The sequence below is a fragment of the Chiloscyllium plagiosum genome, chromosome 40 (assembly GCF_004010195.1).
Source record: "Chiloscyllium plagiosum isolate BGI_BamShark_2017 chromosome 40, ASM401019v2, whole genome shotgun sequence".
NCBI lineage: Eukaryota > Metazoa > Chordata > Chondrichthyes > Orectolobiformes > Hemiscylliidae > Chiloscyllium > Chiloscyllium plagiosum.
Genome location: NC_057749.1, coordinates 13,330,923 through 13,355,237, shown reverse-complemented (window position 1 = coordinate 13,355,237; position 24,315 = coordinate 13,330,923). Strand labels below are relative to the sequence as shown.

At 42.2% G+C, this 24,315-nt stretch overlaps 1 protein-coding gene across 1 annotated transcript in view; it reads right to left on the bottom strand.

Annotated features, from left to right (window-relative positions):
• tmem266 (transmembrane protein 266) overlaps window positions 1-19,231 on the bottom strand; it is a 155,739-nt gene extending 136,508 nt beyond the window's left edge. The window contains exon 1 of the mRNA XM_043680377.1: window positions 19,076-19,231. The gene's annotated coding sequence lies outside the window, so the exon portion shown is untranslated. The remainder of the gene's footprint in view (window positions 1-19,075) is intronic.
• Between the last annotated feature and the right edge of the window lie 5,084 nt (window positions 19,232-24,315).

Here is a 24,315-nt window from a genome sequence, read left to right as displayed (position 1 = left end):
CACTTTGTGTCTTTCCACGTCTCACACCTGCGCACACACACACCATGGGTGCTGGGGATAAAATAAGCACTACCGCACTTAGGTGGTAGTGTGGAAGAAAAAAAAAAGAAAAAAAAGCAAAAAGAAAAAAAAATAAACAGGGGATAGTGGAGGGTATTATTTCCCTGTCCAATTCTATTTTGATTTAACCCCTGACCTCCCCTTCACTGTTTGATCACGCAGCATTGCCCTTTGATGTGAAGGGCACTGCTTGTCACTGGCCACCCGGGTGTTTTCCTGTCTTCCTGGTGGAGGAATTTGAATAAAGATTGGTGCACTTTGTGTCTTTCACTGTGTCTCACACCTGCACACACGCACCATGGGTGCTGGGGATAAAATAAGCACTACTGCACTTAGGTGGTAGTGTGGAAGAAAAAAAAATAAACAGGGGATAGTGGAGGGTATTATTTCCCTGTCCAATTCTATTTTGATTTAACCCCTGCCCTCCCCTTCACTGTTTGATCACGCAGCATTGCCCTTTGATGTGAAGGGCACTGCTTGTCACTGGCCACCCGGGTGTTTTCCTATCTTCCTGTTGGTGGAAATTGAATAAAGATTCGTGCACTTTGTGTCTCTCACTGTGTCTCACACCTACACACACACACCATGGGTGCTGGGGGAAAAAACAAGCACTACCGCAGTTAGGCGGTAGTGTGGGGGTTTACTAAAAAAAAATATACAGGGGCCTAAGGACACTGCTTGTCACGGGCCACTTGGGTGTTTTTTTTCTTCCTGATGGTGGAAATTAAATAAAAAAAAGAAAAAGAAAAAAAAAATAAACAGGGGATAGCGGAGGATATTATTTCCCCGTCCAATTCTATTTTGATTTAACCCCTGCCCTACCCTTCACTGTTTGATCACGCAGCATTGCCCTTTGATGTGAAGGGCACTGCTTGTTACTGGCCACTCGGGTGTTTCCTTTCTTCCTGGTGGTGGAAACTGAATAAAGATCCATGCATCTCGTGTCTCTCACTGTGTCTCACACCTGCACACACACACCATGGGTGCTGGGAAAAAAATAAGCGCTACCGCAGTTAGGCGGTAGTGTGGGGGTTTAATAAAAAAAATAAAAATAATAAACAGGGGATAGCGGAGGGTATTATTTCCCTCTCCAATTCTATGTTGATTTAATCTCTGCCCTTCCCTTCACTGTTTGATCATGCAGCATTGCCCTTTGAGAAGGGCACTGCTTGTCGCTGACCACTTCGGTGTTTCCTTTCTTCCTGGTGGTGGAAATTGAATAAAGATTTACACACTTCTTGTTTTTCACTATGTCCGATACCTGCACACACACAAAAGATAAAAAAAAAACAAAAAAAAAACAGGGGATTCAGAGAGTCTCCTAATTTCAGGGACTGACTGTGAGCTGGCTGGTCTCAGGCAGTGTGCTGTCCACAAATAAATAAAGGGTGACTTAGTGACAGGAGACCAGCCTCTGCAGTTATTTCATTCACTACCCCAGGATCATGGGATCTTTGCAGCAGGAACAAGCAATAGCTCATCACTGACCCAGCAATGGACATCCCTATCTTTAATCTCCCTCAAAGACAGCACTCAACTCAATGCACATAGGACACAGACAACGCAGTCACGGCTTCATAAATAGAAAATGAGGAATTATTGTGACTCGTGTAGTCTCCGACTGTGGAAGTCATTATATCAACCTGCCCAGTAACATTTGTTGCAGAAGGTACCTCATTTCCCCACTCAATGTTTTAGGGGTTTACTGAACACAGTGTCAAATGAGACATCCCATTGTAAGCTTTCTCCGTCATACAAAACTAACAGAATATCTTTGCCCATGGTAATGTTCATTTCACAACATTACCCGACATTGTGCTAAATCAGCACAGACCTTGGATTACCAGCTCAGGGAAACTTCTGCATTGCCCTCAACAATGAAATGTGTAATCCTCTGTAACATCATTTATAATGTTACCTAAAGTAGCAGTTGCGGAGGTAGTTTTATATTTGCCAATGACAGATAGCAAGGTATAGAATAGAGGAATCTATGGTCCCATGACTCACATAATCCGAACTTTAGTAATAGCTGATTTTATGTCACTGCCTGTTATAAAGCAATAGAACAACCAGTGTACCTTAGCATGTAACATTATTAAATTACCTGGGCTATCAGTCGGACCGTTTGTGTAGTATTAAAGCTGTAAGACTGAAAGGTAACCATAAATCTAACGTTCATTATATACCAGGCAATGTCACATGATATTCCACATGAATATGGGGCCTGTATGCAGAGGGGTCATTTGAACTGTGGGTGATGTTGTGAAGTGGGAGATATCAATAAGCCGTCAATTACATACATGGCCTAATATTGTTTACAATTTTGCAAGCACGAGGGGCAACAACCTACAGTCTTCCACACTTAACGTTGAGTTCAACAACTTTAAATTATAAACTCTGCCTCTACCTTGTCATGCATGGTTCTGTTTCATCACTTTTGTTTGCTCCCCTTTGCTTGCTGGGTCGGTCTTTATTGTCATTTTGGTCTTTGGTCCCCCAATCATGTCATACTCAAGATCAGAAGTCACACGACACCAGGTTATAGTACAGCAGGTTTATTTGAAAGTGCTACTCCTTCATAAAGCTTGTGATTTCAAATAAACTTGTTGGACTATAACCTGGTGCTGTGTGACTTTACCTTGTCCACTCCAGTCCAACACCAGCACCTCCACATCATGGCTGCCATGTTATTCTCAGATGGTTCTTATAAAGCAATTCATGCCTCATTTGGACACAGTCCTTGCTTCTTCACTGAATCCTTTACCACGCTTTTTGGCCATTGCATCAAGAACTCTCTGGATATTTAAATTTCATCTGGTGTCTTCCATGTCACTGACTTTCCCTTTCTTCTCCCTGCCCCTCCTCTCCCTCCACTGACTTTAAAATCTCAATTTCTCTTCTCTGCCTGATCTGCTGCCATTTTTATTTGTGTTTTTTTTCTGTACTTTGTTCTGAATTTGATTTCTATCAAAGCCAAAGAACAAAAAAACTGACTCTACCTGAGTGGAGCAGTCTTTACGACATGACAATGTATGGATCACATAATCCTTGCCTTTCCAAAAGTTGCCGCTTTTCCATTGAGGTTGAGACAGATGTCCAGGGGGTTTACATCTTTGTGATTTTGAATATACCCAGAAAACATCTTATGAAGTTCTTTGCCAAAGTTGCAAGATAATTTCTACAGATTAAGAAACCAATGATCGGCAATAATCAGGTGAGTGGTTAGCACTGCTGCCTCACAGCACCAGGGACTCAGGTTCAATTCCAGCCTCAGGTGACTGTCTGTGTGGAGTTTGCACATTCTCCTCGTGTCTGCATAGGTTTCCTCCCACAGTCCAAAGATGTGCAGGCCAGGTGAATTGGCCATGCTAAATTGCTCATTATGTTAGGTGCATTAGTCAGAGGGAAATTGGTCTGTGTGGGTTACTCTTTGGAGAGTCCGTACAGACTTGTTGGGTCGAAGGGCCTGTTTCCACACTGCAGGGAATCTAATCTAATCTAATCATTTGGCCCATCGAATCCTCACTGATTTATGCCACCCAGATCTATCCTTACATTTCCCATGACTAATCCACCTGGCCTACACTTCCCTGGACTCTATGGGCAATTTACCATGGCCAATTCACTTAACCTGCCATCTGTGAGAAGAAACTGGAATACCTGAAGGAAACCCATGCAAAACATGGGGAAAATGTGCAAACTCCACACAGACAGTTTCCTGAGGATGAAATTGAACCCAGGTATGGCACTGTGAGGCAGTAGCGCTAAACACTAAGCCACTGTCCCACCAATGGGATTAGTAATCCAGTATCCCAGGCAATGTTCTGGGGACCTAGATTCAAAGCCTATATACTCAGGTGGTAGAACTGCGGATACTAGAAATCAGAAATTGCTGGAGACACTCAGCAGGTCAGGCAGTATCTGTGCAGAGAAAGCAGAATTAACATTTCGGGTCCAGTGACCCTTTCTCATAACTGATCGTAGCTTGGAAAAGGTTGATTATATGTGCAGAAGACAGGGTGGGAGGACGGAGTAAACCATAGATGGAGATAGAGCCCGAAGAGAGAGAAAAACAGTTGGACAGACAAAGGAGTGGGTGAAGATCAGATTGGGAGAGGGAATAGCTGCTAGTGGGGACTACAGTATTTGTAGCTGACAATGGGTTGTGTGTGGTAGCGGCCTATGTGATATCAAGGCCTGGCGTATGGAGGTTGGGGTAAGGACATGGGAGAAAATACTCAAGACCTAAAATTGTTGAATCTAATATTGAGTCCAGAAGTCTGTAGAGTTCCCAAGGAGGAAATGAGGCGTTGTTAACCCAGCCTGCAGCAGGCCTGAGGCGGAGATGTTGACCAGGAAACATTGTGGGTGCTCCCTGGGCTGTTAGGGATGAACAATAAATACCACCCCTACTCAGTGACATTCACGTCCCCGATTCATTCATGGCATACCTACTCAGGATGACACTAATTCTGTCAATGAATCAAGTGCTGAGGGTGCAACCGTTACAGGGAACTCCCTCCATAGGCTTCTGTCAGTTACAGCAATTGTAGACCTGATCTCCGTTCCCGGCACCCGCTTTTGAAGGAGCATTTAATAAAAATAAATAAATGGAGCGAAAACTCGGACTCCAGACACACTGAAAAATTCATGAATGTTTTTCCTTTGTTCCTCCTCTCGCCCTGGCGGACCCTCACCGCGAGCAATAACAACTGAAGACTGGAGTATGTTCTCCCATTTGACACCTGTCGGTTTGATTTCCTCTGCGAGCTATTTTTAGCTCGACAATTAATGTGCATTTTCACAGAGTCACTAAGCTGTTTATTTTAAATCGATTCACATCTGCGATAAGATAGCACTGACAGGAATTTCTATGACTGCATTAATCAGTCCACTAAAAATAGCTCCAAGAAGGTATTAAGATCACTCATGTCAGTGTCAAACACTCCCAGGTTAGTTCTAAGCATAGATTAGATTTAGAATGCAGGTCTCTCTATGGTTTAGAATAGCAGGTACTGTCTTAACAGAAAAAGAAAAGCAAACTTGCATCAATGAATTTCCTCAACTTGCACCAATTAATTTGCACATGGATAGTAGTCATAGCCCACTCTCTCATTAGGGAGAGGTAACCAATGGTTGTTGAGCCCGAGTCACCTCAGTTGACAGGTAGGGTTGCACCTTCATATTAACCTCAACCACTGCAGGAACTGAACCCATCCTCACACCTAGCACACACCCACAAATAGCCATGGTATGAAGGTGCTGGTGTTGGACTAGGGTGGACAAAGTCAGAAGCCACATCACACCAGGTTATAGTCCAACAGGTTTATTTGAAATCACAAGCTTTCAGAGCGCTGCTCCTTCACTGGGTGTTGAAAGCTTGTGATTTCAAATGAACTGTAGGACTATAACCTGGTGTCTTGTGACTTCTGACTTTGTCCACAAATACCAATCAGGTAAATGAACAGGGGAATGAACTGCTTCTGAGGAAGAGTCACGAGGCCTGAAATGTTAACTCTAACTTCTCTCCACAGATGTTGCTGAGCTTTTCCAGCAATTTCTGTTCTTGTTTGTGAAATGAACAGGGGAGTTACTTCTTTAACATTGAGATTGCAATAGACTGGCACCAGAGACAGATCCTGGTTTCTCTTTGTTCTCCACAGGAACTGGATAAATTAAACCTAAACCAGAAATCTGTAGGTGCTAGTGGTGTTGTGTCCTCTGTGCTTAGCAGTCTGGGTTCACATCTCACCAATACAATAAATTACACAGTTATATCCCTTTGTCAAACATTCTGCTATTAAAAAAAATTGACTGGCAAATATTTATATGTTTAGAAAATGATTTCCTTCCCACCTTCATTGTTTTTTGCAATTTGCAGACGAGTTAAAATTCATTTCAAGCTTTTTATCACTTGACATGAGTTCAAAGCCGGCTTAGACTTATGGATGAAAGCCTTGCCTGTGTGCTGCTAACGATCTGAAGCAATGTGTTCGAGCACTCAGCCCAGTTCCTTGTGGACATAGTCTCAGAGTGGAAAATCATTCCTAAATTTCCACTAAATTGGTAGTCGCAGTCAGAGAGGCCAGAGAACAGTTCGTACAGGAAATAGCAATGTCACATTATTACAGTCAGATTGTGGCAGAGCAGAAAGATTCAATTCTGCATCTAACTGTTGTATCAAATCTGGAAATATCAGCAGTGCTGAAATTAAATCTTGCTAGTGTGAAATAATGCTGATACAGGGTTTCCATTCAGTTCTCCTACGCTAAAGTTAAGGCATTGAAAGTAGAAATTGAAAAAAATGTACTTCAACTTTATCTTTATATCCAGTTCCATAAACATTTTAACTTAAAAATGACTGTTGTAATATTAATAACCAAATGCTTAATTTGACGCACACTATAAAATTAAGTTTGTAACTTAAAATTAGACTTTTAACTTATTTACTCTAAAGAATCAAATGCTCTTATTGTGACAGCAGATATAATTTATCTGATGAAATCACCATGTTTTAGCTTGGCTCAATTGCTAGTACCCTGGCCTCAGTGTCAGAGAGTCATTGGTTTAAAGCTCATTTCAGGAGCTAAGCAGACAACCATCAGTTCAATGCACAATTGAAAGAACTGTCCTAGTGCGCTAACCACTGCCACCACCCAGACTCAGTAGGAAGTGCACTGACCTCTCATCATAGAAGCAGATTATCTGGGGGATTTGTTGTATTGTTGATTTTGGGATCTTGCTGTGCACATACTGGCTGCCACATCTCTAATATTATAGTCATGATTACACTTCATATGGCTGTGAAAGATCCTATGAAAACTCAAGATCTTTAAAAAATTGTTTAACATCCATCTTTTAGATTGCACAACCAAAACGATTTGAATGGCAATTTACCTCAGTTCTCATTGCTGTTCACAACTTAGCAGTTGCCCTCTGCTTATGTTACAATGATGACAAAGGTCAGAATAATTAACTGGCTTTGAAGTACTTTAGAACATCCTGAAGGAGGTGAAAGGTGCTTTAGAAGTGCAAGATGATACTTTTCCTTCTAACAATTATTTCCACTGTGCTATTTTACTGAGATGTAATTTTATTAAAGCCTATTTTGGGGCGGCACGGTGGCACAGTGGTTAGCACTGCTGCCTCACAGCGCCAAAGACCTGGGTTCAGTTCCCGCCTCAGGCGACTGTCTGTGTGGAGTTTGCACGTTCTCCCCGTGTCTGCGTGGGTTTCCTCCGGGTGCTCCGGTTTCCTCCCACAGTCACAAAGATGTGCAGGTCAGGTGAATTGGCCGTGCTAAATTGCCCATAATCTAATCTAATCTAATCTAATCTAAAGTAAATCAAAGGGATGGCTAGGATTCACACAATTGCCAAAAATAAGAGGCAGCATGATTTATTGACAGGCAAGCACCCAAATACATGGGTGTATGGGTTCCAATTTGACTCAAAGAAACAGCCTCAACAGACCAGAAAATAATCAAGGAAGCCTTCACATCTTATGCTGCAGTTATACAAAACTCTGATTAAACCCTACTTGGAGTACTTTCAACAGATTTGGGCACCACATCTTCAGAAGGATAGATTGGCCTTGGAGGGGGTACAACAGGTTAACAAGAATGGTTCCTGGATTTCAGGGGTTAAATAATGAGGAGTGATTATACAAATGAAGGTTGGTTTATCTAGGATTTAGAAGGTTAAGGAGTGATTTGACCCACATCTTCAAAATTGAGTTCAGTTCTGGCCGCCCTGCTACAGGAAGGATATTTATCAAATTGGAGAGTTTTAAAGGATATTACTGGGACTGGAGGGTTTGAATTATAAGGAGAGGCTGGATAAGCTGGGAGATTTTTCACTGGAGCATAGGAGGTTGAGGGGTGACCTTATAGAGGTGTATAAAATCATGAGGGGTATAGATAAGGTGAACAGCAAAGGTCTTTTTCCTAAGGTTGGGAGTTCAAAACTAGCCGGTATAATTTTAAGGTGAGAAGAGCAAGATTTGAAAGGGACCTGAGGGGCAACTTTTTCACACAAAAGGTGGTTCATATATAGAATGAACTGCTGGAGGAAATGGTCGGTGCAGGTACATTTCAAACATTTAAAAGACATTTGAACAGGTACATGAATAGGAAACGTTTAGTAGGACATGGGCCCAATGTAGGCAGATGGGACTAGTTTAATCTGTGAAACTTGGTCAGCATAGATGAATTGGAAGGAAGGGTCAGTTTCCATGCAGTATGACTCTATGACAATTGTTGGACATCTCACTGTCTCTGAGTAAATTCAATTTTCAGCTCCGTACATCCTGTTCATAAAAACAATGAATACTGGAGATTACAGTGGGTCAGACAACAGCCTTGGAGAGACAGCAGCTGAAGAGTCATCTCGACTCGAAACATTAGCTTGCTTTCTCTCCATGGATACTATCTGACCTGCTGTGATCTCCAGCATTTGTTGTTTTCAGTACAGATTCCAGCATCTGCAATAATTTGCTTCTATATCCTCTTCATTTCTCTTCCCTGACCTTTCCATTTCCTGATCGTCCCTCTGAAAAGTCTTGACTCTTCCCAGTGTACAGTTCCATTGGGCTAGGGCAGCACGTCCTGTGCTTTCTTCAAGAGCTGCTTGCGCACAAGCCTAGGAAGTGAATTCTGCTGAACCCTAGAAATAGGAGCGGGAATAGGCCATTCGGCCCTTTGAGCCGGCTCCATTCTTCAAAAAGATCATAGTTGATCTACTACCTCAGCTCCACCAGTACACGCATAGCGCTTAATCCTCCCATCATCCAAACTTTCATCAACTTCCCCATGATCGAACCAATATGTGAATTAGAATCAGGCCACTCAGCTCCTCAGCCGGATCACCATACAATAAGATCCCAGCTGATCTGATGATTCCACGTTGCTGCCTATTCCTGATAAACTTTCACACGCCTCTTCCTTTTCAAGAATCTATCCAACTCTCCGTTCAAAATATTCAAAGACTTTGCCTCCTACCAACTAAAATTTCTCCTCATCTCTGTCTTAAATGGTGACCTCCTTTATTTTCAAGCAGTGATCCCTAGTTCTCGATTCTTCCGTAAGTAGAAATATTGTATCCACATCCATTCTGTCAAAACACCTCAGGAACCCACATGTTTCAATCAGGTCACTTCTTTCTCTTCCAAACTCCAGTGGATACAGACCTTCTTAATAAGATAACCCAGGTATTTGTCTGGTAAACCTCCTATTAACTGTTTCCAATGCATTCCCACCCAACTGAGATATAGAATTCCAAAGATGTATAACTTTTTGATTAATGTTATTTCTCCCCATCTCAGTCCAAAATGGTGGATTCTTTATTCTGAGACTCTGATACTGAGTTCTTTGCTCCACTTCTGGTGGGGAGGGTAGAAGTTTTCAGTGTTTACCCTGTGAAGTCACTTCAGAGCCTTACGGGCAGAATTTTACACATTATGAGGGGCACAAATGACAGCAGAGCTTTCTAGGTTTTCCTATCTGACCACCCATGATTTATGGGGGCAGGGGTGCGAGAGAGGCTTAGGGCATCCTCATCCTAGCTGAGGGTCTTAAGCAGTTAGAAGAGGCTGTCAGAATTTTCAGGGAGGAGAATCATAGAATCCCTACAATATGGAAGCAGGCCATTTGACCCATCGAATCCACACCGAAGAGCATCCCATCCACAGCCACCCCACCTACCCTATCCCTGTAACCTTGCATCTCCCATGGCTAATTCACCTCGCCTACACATCCTTGGACACCTTGAATTACTGCAGATACACCCACAATGCTGTTCAGGAGTTCCAGGATTTTGATTGCGCAACAGTGAAGGAATGGCAACCACAATTCCAAGCTGTGACTAACTCAAATGCCATCAGTATTAAGGAATAACAGAGTCATAGAGTCATATAACAAGGAAGCAGACCCTTCAGTCCAACAAGTCCACCATAATCCCAAACTAAGTTTGGGAGATGATAGCCTAATGGTATTATCACTGGACAGTTAATCCAGAGACCCAGGATTGGTTCTGTGGAGCTGGGTTCAAAACCTGACAACAGCAGATGATGGAATTTGAGTTCAATAAACATCTGGAATTAATAATCTGATGATGGCCATGAATCCATTGTCAATTGTTGGAAAACCCCATATGGTTCACTAATGTCCTTTAAAGAAGGAAACTGGCATCTTTACCTGGCCCGACCTACATGTGACTCCAGATCCACAGCAATATGGTTGACTCTTAACTGCCCTTTGGCCAGTTAGAAATGGGCAATAAATGGTGGCCTTGCCAGTGATGCCCTCATCCCATGAATAAAAAAAACTCGACCCACCTGTCTGTGCTTGGCCCATATCCCTCCAAACATTTCTTATTCATGTACTTATCTAAATGTCTTTGAACTAAAATGAATCAAAATAAAAATCCAATACTATTGAAATGTAATAACTGTCAGAAATAAGCCTGAATCTCAGGAGCAGGTGCAAGATCCATGTTACTTTCAGTCCACCATTTTAGAATTAATTGTTTAAAATTGCTAAATTATATCATCATGTATAATTTGAAGGTGAAGGTGGCCCAGGTTCAAGATCTTATGTACAGCTGTCGGGAAGTGGAATGACTTGTTCCTTTCTGAAAGGAGGAGGAAATTTAACAGATGTTCCGTAAGTGAGTAGTGCTGCATGAAGCTTTGGACTATGTTACTTTGTCTTCATAAACATAGTTGGCATCTCACTTTTGTACCTGACTTATTCAAATTCTCAAAATTGCAACAAATTTCAGCTGCACATCTCTGATACTTAACAAATGAGCAAGTAACATTTTATGTAAAGCAATATAAAAATTTACTTATTGACCATCTTATTCCAAAGTATAAAATCATGAGGGGCATGGAGAGGGTGAACAACCAAGGTGTTTGTCCTAGGGTGGGGAGTCCAAAACTAGAGGGCATAAGTTTAAGATGAGATGGGAAAGATTTTAAAAGGTTCTGAAGGGAATCCTTTCCACACAAAGAGTGGTGCGTGTATATAATGAACTGCCAGAGGAAGTGGTGGAGGCAGGTACAACTACTACATTTAAAAGGCATCTGGATGGGTACACAAATAGAGGGATATGGACCAAATGCTGGCAAATGTGACTAGATCAGACTGGGATGTCTGGGTGGCACAGATGAGTTGGACCGAAGGGTCTGTTTCTGTGCTGTATGACTCTAAATACACACTCAATTAATAAAAATGCCATACTTATTCCACATTACAATGGTGACGATATTAAAAGCACATAATTGACTGCAAAACAGTTTGAGTGGTCATGAGTCCTGAAATGTTACACAGATGCAAGATTGTTGTACTCTGTGCTGACAGCCTAATTATTGATAACGTGATCATATCAATAATCTATTAATTTGGTAGCTTTAATTATAAAAGATTATGCTTTTCTGATAGATACAGTGACACCTTCTAGTATAAAAAGAGAATCAGTTGGCTGGATGGCTGATTTGCAATGTAGAGTGACGTCAACAGCATGGGTTCAATTCCTGCACTCGCTGAGGTTACCATGAAGTATTGTCGACCCAACCTCTCCCCTTGCCTGAGGTGTGACGACCCTTGGATTAAACCATCACCAGTCATCTCTCCCAATTACAACTTTACCTTTGCCTTATTGATTATCAAGAGAGTAACATGTCCCAATAGTTTGATGGTCGTGGCACCATTGAGTGCAGTACTGAGTTTGCTGATCTCAGTTAGGGGAATGAAGAATCAAGACAAAGCGCAAATTAAAACTTCAGTCCCTGATGCACAGTGGTACATCTACAAGTAACAGCTTGCCAAATCTCCTTTGACAACACCTTTCAAACACATGATCTCTACAACCTAGAAAGACAAGGGCAGCAGTTGCATTCGAATATCGCCAGTTGTGAGCTCACCTTCAACCCACTCACCATTCAGACTTGGAATTATATCCATTGTCCCATCACTGGTGCTGGATCAAAATCCTGGAATTCCCTTTCTTCCTGCACTGTAGGTGTCCCTGCCAGATGGAGTGCAAGGATTCGTGAAGGCAGGTTGCCACCCCCTTCCTAAGGGCAGTTAGAGATAACCAATAACTGCTGGCCTGGCCCGCAATCTCCATATCTTTGAAATTAAAAGGGCCAAAAGAACTGGCTTCACTTGGAAAAACTAAAAAAAGATAATTGGTGTCCACCTGCAATTCTGCATTCATCTTGAGTGGCCCAGTTGATATTTGAAACCATTGTGTTGTACTAAACAAGTTCCCCTGACCTGCTGTCACAATCGACCAAGGGGATCTCCTCCACAGGTACCCCTAGGATAGAAGCTCTGCTTCAGTAGTCCTGATCTCCCGGTCCCCTTGACAAGAACACATCAGCACCTGCTTCCTGAAGCCTCTCACAGCCAGCTGACATCACAGGCATGCTCCAGAGCTATTTTGGCATTGAGGGTATTCACTCTGGGAAAGACCAATAAGAATTAGGAGCACAATTAAGCCATTTGGCCCATTCAGTTTGGTCTGCTGTTCGATCATGTCTCTCAACCTCATTCTCCTGTCCTCTTCCCATAACCTTTGAATCCCTCACCCATTAAAAGTATATCTACTTCTGTCTTAAATACACTCAGTGACTTGCCACCACAGCCTTCTGTTACAATGAATTTGACAGATTCACTACCCTCTGGTTGAAGAAATTCCTCCTCATCTCAGTTCTAAAGGATCACTCTGAAGCTGTCCCCTAGTGGAATCCTAGTCTCTCCTAGTGGTGGAAACATCTTCTCCACGTCCACTCTGTCCAAGCCTCTCAGTATTCTGTAAGTTTCAATGAGATCCCCCCCTCATCCTTCTAAACTCCATCCAGTACAGACCCAGAGTCCTCAACCATTCCTCATTGCCCAGCCCTTCATCCTTGGGATCATTCTTGTGAACCTGCTCTGGGCTCCCTCCAAGGCTAGCACATCCTTAGATACAGGGCCCAAAATTGCTCACAGTATTCTGAATGCATTTGACCAGTGCCTTATGCAAAGGATAAACTCAACCCTGTGCTTAACCTTTACTAACAGGCCTTCTCTGGAGATGGAATTTAACTGAAAAGTTAGATCTCTGAAGGTATTGGATTTGACACAATTGCTGGGTGGATTTGGGCACGGTGGGAAAAAGCCATAAAGGGTAATGAGATTTTGTCATCTCTAGAATATTTGTAAAACTAACCAGAACTATTCATCACAAAATAACAATGACATCACATTGGTGCTGATTACTCAATTTCTCATCAACCTACTTCTCAAAACTACAGACAGCCACATGATCCATTAGTCATGATCTCAGCAGTGAGATAGTGCACTTTAAAACATGTCCTGCTAACGAACCTTTGTTCAAAGTGATCCCGACAGAGAAACACCCTCTTTAACAGGGACTCTCAGCTATAGCTGTCAGGGAAGAAAATGTATTCCCTTACCTGTTCTGACCTTACTAGTATTTACTTAGAATGTTCAACACATTGATAAATTCCCAAGAGGCTTCACAAGTACAATTCCCACGCAAACTTTGGCCAGCTACACCAACATCACATGAACAAATGAAAAAATCAAGGTGTTTGGCATGCTTGCCTTCATCAGTCAGAGAATTGAGTACTGGAGTTAAGATGCTAATTTGAGGAGGTACAAGAAATTGGTAAGGCCACATCTAGATTCTGGATTAGAGTGGTGCTGGAAAAGCACAGCAGTTCAGGCAGCATCTGAAGAGCAGGAACATCAACGTTTCGGGCAAAAGCCCTTAGAGTCATAGAGTCATAGCGATGTACAGCATGGAAACAGACCCTTCGGTCCAACCTGTCCATGCCGACCAGATATCCCAACCCAATCTAGTCCCAGCTGCCAGCACCCGGCCCATATCCCTCCAAACCCTTCCTATTCATATAATCATCCAAATGCCTCTTAAATGTTGCAATTGTATCAGCCTCCACCACATCCTTTGGCAGCTCTCCCTGTAGCTCAAATCCTCCAACCCTGGCAACATCCTTGTAAATCTTTTCTGAACCCTTTCAATCGGGCTTTTGCCCGAAACATTGATTTTCCTGCTCCTTAGATGCTGCCTGAACTGCTGTGCTTTTCCAGCACCACTCTAATCTAGAATCTTGTTTCCAGCATCTGCAGTCCTTGTTTTTACCAAGGCCACATCTAGAGTACTGTGTACAATTGTGCTTGTCCTGCTACAGGAAGAATGTTATTAAACTGCAAAAAAGATTTACATGGATGTTACCGAGACTGGAGGGTTTGAGTTATAAGGAGAGGTTGGTTAGGCTGGGACTGTTTTCCCTGGAGTGTGGGAGGCTGAGGGGTGGCCTTATAGAGGTTTATATAATCATGAGGGCATAGATAAAGTCAATAGCCAAGGTCTTTTCCCCAGGGTAGAGGGGTCCAAAACCAGACGGCATATGTTTAGAGTGAGAGGGGAAAGGTTTAAAAGGGACCTGAGGGGCATCTTTTTCAAACACAGGATAGTGTATATGGAATAAGCTGCCAGAGGAAATGGTAAAGGCGAGTACAATTACAACATCTAAAAATCATTTGGATAAGTAAATGGATAGGAAAGGTTTGGAGAGTTATGGGCCAAATACAGGCAAATGGTATTAGTTCAGTTTAGGAAACCTGGTTGGCATGGATGAGTTAGGCCGAATAGAGGCAGGTTCAACCGATGCTTTCAAAAGGGAATTGGACTCTTAACTGAAAATGAACAATGTTCAAGGGTTACAGGAGAAAGGTCAGAGAATGACACTAAATGAAACGTTCATTTGAGAGCGGGTGCAGACACAATGGGTGAAACAGTTTTTTTCGATACTGTCATAATTCTGGTGACTTGGACTTTTCCACCAATTTCATTGTTAAGTACAGATCAATTTTCCAACATGACAAAGAGCCCTCAGCATAAGGACAGGCCATTCAGCCCAAAGGCTTATGCTGGCACTGTTGCTGCCTTCCCCTTTAACTTAAACCTATTGGCATATCCCTGTATCCCTTTCTACCTCGTGTCTATCTATCCTCCAGTGGACAAAGCAACAGAAGTTTGTAGTCATAAAATATATCCTAAATTAATGTTTAGTTTAAAAAAAGGAGTTAGATGATACAGTGGAAAAACCTTTTTTGGATTTTGCATTCTTTGTGCAGTTCCTTTCCAGCATGCGTGTTCAACCTATCTGCAAAATGCCTTTTATTTATTGCACAGTGATGATAATTTCACTGCCCCCTGATGTGCAGTGAAATCAAAAATGATAATTGACTGCATTAAATTATTATCTGACAGCTGTACTGCATTTCTTAAACAACTCTGAATCTCAAAAAAATAAGCCTCATTGCTAATCATAGCACATACTGACCGGTTACCTTTGAATGATTGAACAAGTGAAACTTCGTCTTGTCATGAGGTTTTAAACAAGGATTTTGCACTGACGTAAATAAGGCCCCTTATATATCATGACAGATTAAGAAAATATCCTTATTTAGTTATGCAGGGTTTTAACAGAATCTGCAAATTGCATTGTAATTTTTTTGAGCAGAAATTCAAAACAGATAGCCTGTCAGTTATTTAGATTCACACAGTGGAAGAAGCTACATAAATGACAAAGGGAAGGTACCAGTGAATAACTTTCTGATGACTGAGGTTTACAGCAGTTTGTTGTTGAGGGGCTGACAAAGGGCATATGCCTGATGTTCGGCTTATGCCTGAAACGTCGATTCTCCTGCTCTTCGGATGCTGCCTGACCTGCTGTGCTTTTCGAGCACCACACTCTCGATAGCAGTTTGTTACCACCTGACTGTACTGCCCAGTATTGTGTTCAGGAGAAAATCGGAAATTGAAGTGCCATATTTATCCAACTGTGAGTAAATGAAAACCAACAGGTACAACTCCACATCCAACCATGTGACAGCAGCTGGGGTTGGGCAGTATGTGGTGTATTGGTAATATCACTGGGTTAATAATCTATATAGCCCAGGCTAATGCTTTGGGTCCACACCTGCTGATGGTAAACTTCAAATGAATAAAGGTTGGGAATTGGAAGCTAGTCTGAGTGATGGTAACCATGGAGACTATAGTTGATTGTTGTTCACAAACCCATTTGATACATTAATGCCCTTGTGTAAAGGAAATCTGCCATTCTTATGCAGACTGGGCTGCATGTGACTACAAACCCATAGCAGTACATGTAACAATAAAATCTAAATCTAAACCTAAAAATTGATTCTTAACTACCCTCTAAAATGGCCTAACAAACTTCTTGGCTCAACAGAACAGAAATAGAATAGAATAGACATTTATTATCATGCGTACTTTTACATTAAAAATACAGTGAAAAGTTTTATAAGTTGCCCTATCTCAAGGCACCAATATCAATGACAGAAATCAAACATAATAATTATTTAAATTGGAATTAGGAGTGGGTAACATGCCACTAAAGTGCATTTAAAAAAAATGGGCTTAGCAGTGGGTGCAAAGATCGGATCACTTTATTTAATGATGACACCAGTGTTTGTTAAACAACAGGTTATAGATTTGAATCCCACTCCAGAGCCTATGATCTAGACTGCCTCTGTTGTGTGCTGATGCACTGCTATTGCCCAGATTCAATCTTCAACTGAGGAGAAAGGGAATAGCATGGCAGCAGGATTTCAGGTGGATGTTGAAGGGGAATTGCAGGAAACTTCAAATGAACACTACTCCTGTGTGTGCACAATCAGGCAGTTTCATATGTTGCTGCCAACCAACTCCAATTACTTACATTCAGATAACACCTTTGATGTACCAATGAATTCTGAGGTATTTACCAAAATGTAGTCAGGCCACAACTGAGGGTGTCAATGAAAAAGATGCTATGACAAATGGTTTTGAGTAAAATCTTAAAAGTGTGAGGGTTTGGAGACAGTTAGAGAGGGAATTTCATGCCTGGAGCCCAGGTAACTGAAGGCATGACCACCAAGTGAAGGGCAAAGGAGGTGAGGAATGGAAAGAATGTACAACATTTTCATTACCATGTAACTGCGTGTAAATCAGTAAACTACACATATAAAAGTGTCTGTGGAACAGCGAACTGCTCTCAGACACTAATCATCCTGTGCCCACAGACATTTAACCAGTCACTATATTACTTGCTACTGCCATTAATTAATTAATTAATGTTGTTTATTAGGGTAAAACCATTGCTTTGCCTGAAATTATCTAAGCAGTGAAATCGTGGAAATAGCCAAAGAGAAAGGGAGCGGTAGAGAGCGGGGAAGAGACAAATGCGAACAGAAATAAGGAGGGGAAGGAGTGAGAGAGAGGAACAAGGGAAGGTGGGTTGGAGAAAGAGTCTGACCTAGTACATAACAGTTAATGTTAAATAATGTCAAACTTTACCAGCATCCAACTTATTATTGTTTGTTCATGGGAGGTGGGTGTCACTGGTTGGTCCTGAAATCGTTGCTTATTCCTGGTTGCCTATGATCATTGTGTGAACCTGGGACTATGTCAAAGGGTGCTTAAGAGTCAACCACTTTGCAATAGGTCTAGACTGACATGTAGGTCAGACCAGGTAAAGAGGGCAGATATCCTTCCCTGAAAGGAACTAGTGAACAGATGGGTATACATGATGATCGATAATGGCTACAATGAGTCTTTTAACTCAATTTTTAAAAATTGAATTTGAATTTCACCATCTGCCCTGATAGGGTTCAAAACCTTGTCCCTAAAACAGCAAGTATTAGATTACCGCATATGTACAGTGTACTATTAAATATATAAAATCCTGATGGAACAGGACAGGTGAGATATGTGAAGACTGTTCCCAATGTTGGGGAAGTCCAGAACCAGGGGTCACAGTCTAAGAATAAGGGATAAGCCATTCAGGACTGAGGTGAGGAAGAAGTTCTTCACTGGGAGAGTTGTGAACCTGTGGAACCCTCTCCCACTGGAAGCTATGGGACAAGTTGGTTAGTTATATTCAAGAGGGAGCTGGAACACGGCCCTTGCAGGTAAAGGTTTCAAGGGGTGTGGGGAGAAAGCAGGGGTGGGATACTGAAATTGCATGATCATATTGAATGAAGGGTCGAAGGCCCTTTGTTGCACCCATTTTCTATGTTTCTAACCAGACGGTCACTCTGTACCTACACAACGCAATTTAGTCATTTCTTTTGACCACTTTGGTTGCTTTTGACCACTTTGGAGAGAGTTCCCCTCCCACATTATAACCGGGCACAGCCTTCGCTGACATTCCGGAAGAGATTATTCCTGACCGTGTTGATGAATATGGGATTATTGATGTCGAATTGGTTTTTCTAAAAGATGTACAGTAGGCCCCACTAAGTTAAAACGGGGTAATCATCAAAAGGAATTCATCCTGAGTGCCGCCCCCCCCCCACCCCGTTCACCTCAAATAAATATATCTACGAGCAAAATAGAAACCGTTTCCTCACACGGATTTCCCCTGAATATTTATGAATTCCTGTTTAAAGATTGCACTGCTCCCTCGAGGTCGAGTCACGCCTGTAATCTCAACCAGTTTTCAGAAATTTCATGGCTCCCGCTTTCTACCGCCTGGTAACAGCGCCTCAGCAACCGCTGCCCTGGCCACTTAAAAAACATGTAAATATTGTTGGTACATTGAAATCCTTATTGTGTCTCTGGGTGCTTTGTAAGTTTCGAGGCCTGGATGGTTTTCCCTGTTCTTGATAAACACACACATGTAGACACCTGCACAATACATAAACATTTAAACACGGGTCGTGAGGCGCTGCACTTCATCTTCCCGTTTGAAAATGCAAACACGACTGTTCTCCCAGTCCTCTTCAACCCTTCCCTCGCGGTTACTTGCATTGACTCAGAAGTAAGGAGTTATATAATGTACATTTGGAACACTGCATTTTTTTTTCACAAGCGACTCGAGAAATAGGCTGTTATCTATTTAATCCACCCCCCCCCCCCTCCTCCTCTGTCTCTCTACGTGTAAAAGGATGGATCGTTAGAAATTGCATCGTTACCTTCTGCAAGTCACGTCCTGGAAAGCCAGCGAGCGTGTCTCCTCACGGAGAGAGGGGGGAGTGCTGGGGCTTTCTCGCTGATCTCGCACGGGGTTCAGGTTGTTTCATGGAAGTCTTCTTGTCTCACGCTCTCTCTCTCTCTCCTTTAGTGGATTTGGCTTCTACCCAGACTAAAGCTGCTCTTGCTCAGGAACAAGGAGCGGAATAAAAATGCTAGCGTCATCACCAGCGGAGTGTTTGGAACGATCGGCTGAAAAGACCCAAACAAAACCATGCGCAGGTTTTAACAGCTACACACACACACACACAGGCACATGCACGCACTAGATAACAGTGTGTGTGTGTATGTGTGTGTGTGGGGGGGGTAAATACTTGACAATAATGCACACATACACACAAACCACCTCTGCTCCCAACCCCCACCGCAACCAAACGGAGAGAGAGGTTTCCTCTCAGCGGGGGAAAGACACTGGGCAATTAACACGGGAGCTGTCCAGCGTGCTGAATCCGCCAATTTCCAGGAAAGCTCTCCGCCGTGCAGGAACGTGCTCAGAAACCTGAGACAGCTCCTATTATAGAAGCGACGATGTTCTTCACGCTCGTTTTGTTGGCGATGATTAAATCCTCGTCTTCTAATTAAAGTGGAATCGGTCTGAGCGTATTTATATGCCTCTGTATATGGGCTGTTGCAAGGGTTTATTTTTAATCAATACACGCTGGAAGGACGGCAGATTATAAGATTTCGTCCGTTTTGTATGGGGGGGGGGGGGGGGCAAAGTATCCCCGTTATCTCGGCGGTATTAATCCACGTAAAGAATTAAATCATCTAAACCTGTTTCATTAATGCTCAATTCGGTTACCCGCGTTGGAAGTGGAAATATACGAATGCTTCATCTGTTGTCAGTGACTACTTACTGTAGTTTGCTCATTGTGCCTGTACGGCTATTTCCTGTGCACAGGCATCCCAGTTAAATTTATTATGCACCCGATAGATCCACCAGAGGAACGTGGTTCTCTGGATGTTTCTAGAAATACAGAACCAAATAATTTGTTTGGCATCAGACCTGGTTCAGAAGAGTGAAGGTATCATCTGTTCCTCTGTAGGACTTTTCATTTTGGCATTTGCCAATAATGGTTACATAAGAACATGTGTGTGTGCTTACTTAACTCCCTAAGGTGCATTGTAGGCATTTATCACAAGGCAATATCACTTAGATTCTCTCTTTCCCCATTGGCATTTTCCTTAGATACTTACAAAAGACTTGTAAAAGTAACAAGTGTCAGGCAATGAGAGAACATTCCATTGTGAGAGAATCTAAACATTTCCCCCTTGATATTCAATGTGGAGAAGATGTTTCCACTAGTAGGAGAGACTGGGATCTGAGGGCACAGCCTCAGAGTGAAGGAATGAACCTTTAGCACTGAGATGAAGAGGAATTTCTTCAGAAAGAGTGTGGTGAATCTGTGTAACTCATTGCCACTGAGGGCGGTGAAAGCCAAGTCATTGAATGTATTTAAGACAGAGATAGATATGTTCCTGATTAGTAATGGGGTCAAAGGCTACAGTGAGAAGGCAGAAGAATGGGGTGAGAAACATATCAGCCATGATCAAATGGTGGAGCAGACTCAATGGGGCAAATGACCTAATTTTACTCCTATATCTTACTGTCTTATAGTCTTATTACTCTACTATTCTGTCAAGACAAATGGTTGACAACTTCAACTTAACCGCAAGCACAATGGGAGATGCACTGGCGTAGTGGAAATTTCAGTGGGCCTAGTAATCCAGAGCTGCATGCTAAAGTACTGGGAGATGTGGGTTTGAATCCCACCATTCCTAAAAGAATCTGGAATTAGAATTGGTGATTGTGCAGCCCACTGTAGATTGTTGCCCGTAAAAGACTTTTTGGTTCTCTAATGCCCTTTAGGGAAGGACTATGTGATTTGGTCTACATGGGACTCCTACTCCACAAGAATGTGGTTGATTCTTAACTGCCCTCTGGGCAATAAATGCTGATCCTACTGCCTGTCATGTCCACATCCTGTGTATGAATTAATTTTAAAAAATGAATTTGACTCACTGTAGTGATAACTCACATTAATTCAGAGTACAGCAAGCTGAAAGAAATCACATCCATGAAGGAATTGCTTACTACAACACTCACCGAGTTTCTGAACTGAATGTAAAATGCAAATGAAGAATTTTCACTGAAGAATCCAGTTCTCCAAACTGGTGGACCTGACATCCATTGTTCATTTTGTGGACAATTTGTCAGTCACCAAAGAACTCACTGCTATTTTGACTGTGTCAATACTAAAGGACAAAGCCAAATCCTGCAAGTCAGGTGTGAAGTCACTTAAATTGTGTAGCACACTAGACAAGGAATAATCTCAAGAGCCTTCAGATTCTTAACTGCTGCTGCTAAAATGCTTAGCGTACAGAAAATCCCAGTGAATATCAGGGGAGAGTTGATGGGACATTGGAATATCAGTGAGTAAAGGTCTGTAAATTCACAGTTTCTTGAATTAATAGTTCTCAATCTTCCCTGGCAGAGAACAAATTGAGATTTCTTCATGCAATTGTTTCTGTCCCTTCTTCTATCTCACCTAATGTAACACTTAGCATCATGAGGTGTTGAGCAAGTTTATCTGGTCAAACTCTTGGTGATCAATTTCACAATAGGATCTTGCAACAAATGTGAAGCCTTTGTTAAACAGGAGACCAATTCACCCCTTGACCATTGATCAGTTAGGACAGGGCTTCCCAAATTGGGGATCAGGACCCTAAATGGGGTCATGAGCTCTGAGGTAATGATGATCACTGTGGCACTCTGAGTAAGTTGTAACAGCTATGCTCTCACTTTAACAAGCTCCTTACTCTCCCAGCCTCAAATTGGGGTCTGCGTGGGAAAATGTTTGGAAACCTCTGTGTTAGAAAATGGCTGATTTGAACTTTAAACCAAGCGAAGTGTCCTAGTTCAGAAACACTTTATAATGTGATACAGGAGGAGAAAGTGAGGATTGCAGATGTTGGAGATCAGAGTTGAGAGTGTGGTGCTGGAAAGACACAACAGATCAGGCAGCATCTGAGGAGCAGGAGAACCGACGTTTCAGACATAAGCCCTTCATCAGGAATTCTGTCCCTGGATGCTGCCCAACCCACTGGGATCTCCAGCACTTTCTGTTTATAATGTGATAATTCAATTGAGCTGTTTAGTAATTTTAAGGCAAGTGCCATGAGTGCTTGCAGTGTTTACTTATGGTCCAGCATTGTATGCATGCCACATGATATACTGGACTCTTAGTTTTAAGCTTGTTAAGGAGACAAAACATGATCAAATTTCTGGCAAAGGAACAGGGAGAAACAGCATCTTCACTAGAAACATGGGACGAGGATGAGGTCCCTCAGCCATTTGTACACATTTCAAATTTAGATCATGGCCAATTTGTATCTCAACGTCATTATCCATCTTGTCATTTACATCTAGAATCTGTGATACCTTTATTAATGAACAACTGAACTTGAACCTCTCATTGGACTTAACAGCCATAGCCATTTGGAGGAAAGAGGTCCAGATTTGTGCTATATCCTTCTGTGGGAAAGTTGTCTCCTGAATTCACTGGACTGGCCTGTTTCTCATTTTATGTTGATACTCCCAATTCCATTACAGTATCTGGACCGTCACACAAGGCTTCACATTCATTCCATTACCACCTCTCCCCATCCACACACATCCACACATCTTCCATAACCTTCCAAACACAAATAAAAGAAATAAAAAAGTACAATCACTTACTTGCAAGTGTTACAAGGCAGGAAGACCTGAGTGTTTATATATTCTATCTTCCCAACTTAACCTTTTCCTGCTCCTTGGAAATTGCACCCAACATAGTTTGCAATTTGAGAATTCTTATGTTATTTAATTTCTAAAATTTTCCCGCTTCATGGTTGACTATAGTTTAATTGTCCAATGTGTTGAGACACTGCCTTCTGAATGCTCGAAGTTTCTTCAATTTACAAAACACTTACTAATTGGTGTCTTCAGTTAATTTCCTTATTAGGTGTCACCCTGTTCACTGGAGTTCCAACTCTGTGTAAATTAGCACTACAGATGGCTCTGCGTTGCTGAGCATTTTCACACCTAATATCTGAAACAACGCAAGCAACCTGTCGAAAGGTATCAGGCAGTGCACACCAGATGCTGCACAGCAACACTGCAATCATTCAAAGATCTTGTATTAAGAAGTCTCAACATTATGCAAAGTCAACTAAACTTAGACATCAAGAATAAAGAAGGAAGAAGCAATTGACATTATGCAGTGTCTTTGATAAGCTGAGGATATTTCAAAGTGCTTTGCAACTCATGGGGTACTTTTGAAGTGTAGTGACTGCTGTGATGTAGGAAACAGGACAACCAACTTGCACACAGCATGAGCCTACCAGCAGCAATGAAATAAGTGAGCAGGTGATCTATACTTTGGGCACTGGTGAAAAAGGTAAATAATGGACCAGGCCACCAAGGAGAGCTGCCTAGCTCCGAACCTGGATAATGACTGAACATCTTACCCTGCACTGCGTTCAACCTCCATTAGAACAGCCTCAGCCTTCAAGGAATCTGTTTCTGATGGGAAATTGAAACGTCAAGAAGAAACTGCTCAATGATAGAATTAGAGAGTTGCACCTGAGAGAGGATGAAGTTACAGAGGAAGTTTTATTGAGGAACATTGAGTATTTTCTTTATTGCCCATCCCTAATTGTCCTTGAGAAGGTGGTGCCTTCCTGAACCATTGATCTTGTTTGAGAATTAAGTACACCCAGAGAGCTGTTCCAGAGGGAGTTCCAGGGCTTTGATCCAGTAACAGTGAAGGAATGGTGATATACCTCTGAGTAAGGATGGTGAGTGGCTTGGAGGAGAACATACAAGCAGTGGGGTTCCCATCATCTGTAGCTCATGTCGTTCATGGTGGTAGCGGTTGCATGTTTGTAAAGTGCTATTAAAGGAGTCTTGGTGAGTTGGTGCACTGCATTTTGCCTAAGTAGTGAAGCCAGGATATTACCATAACCAGAAACAAATCAACAACAATAAATAAATCAAAATCCTTCTATTCATATAGAGCCTTTGTTTGCCTGTCCCCCCATCCATGTTTCTAAATGTTGGGCTCTGGGCTTTCATTAGATATGTTCACACTTACAGCAAAGTGTTGCATTGGTTTGTCATTGCCATCTGCATGATGGCTGA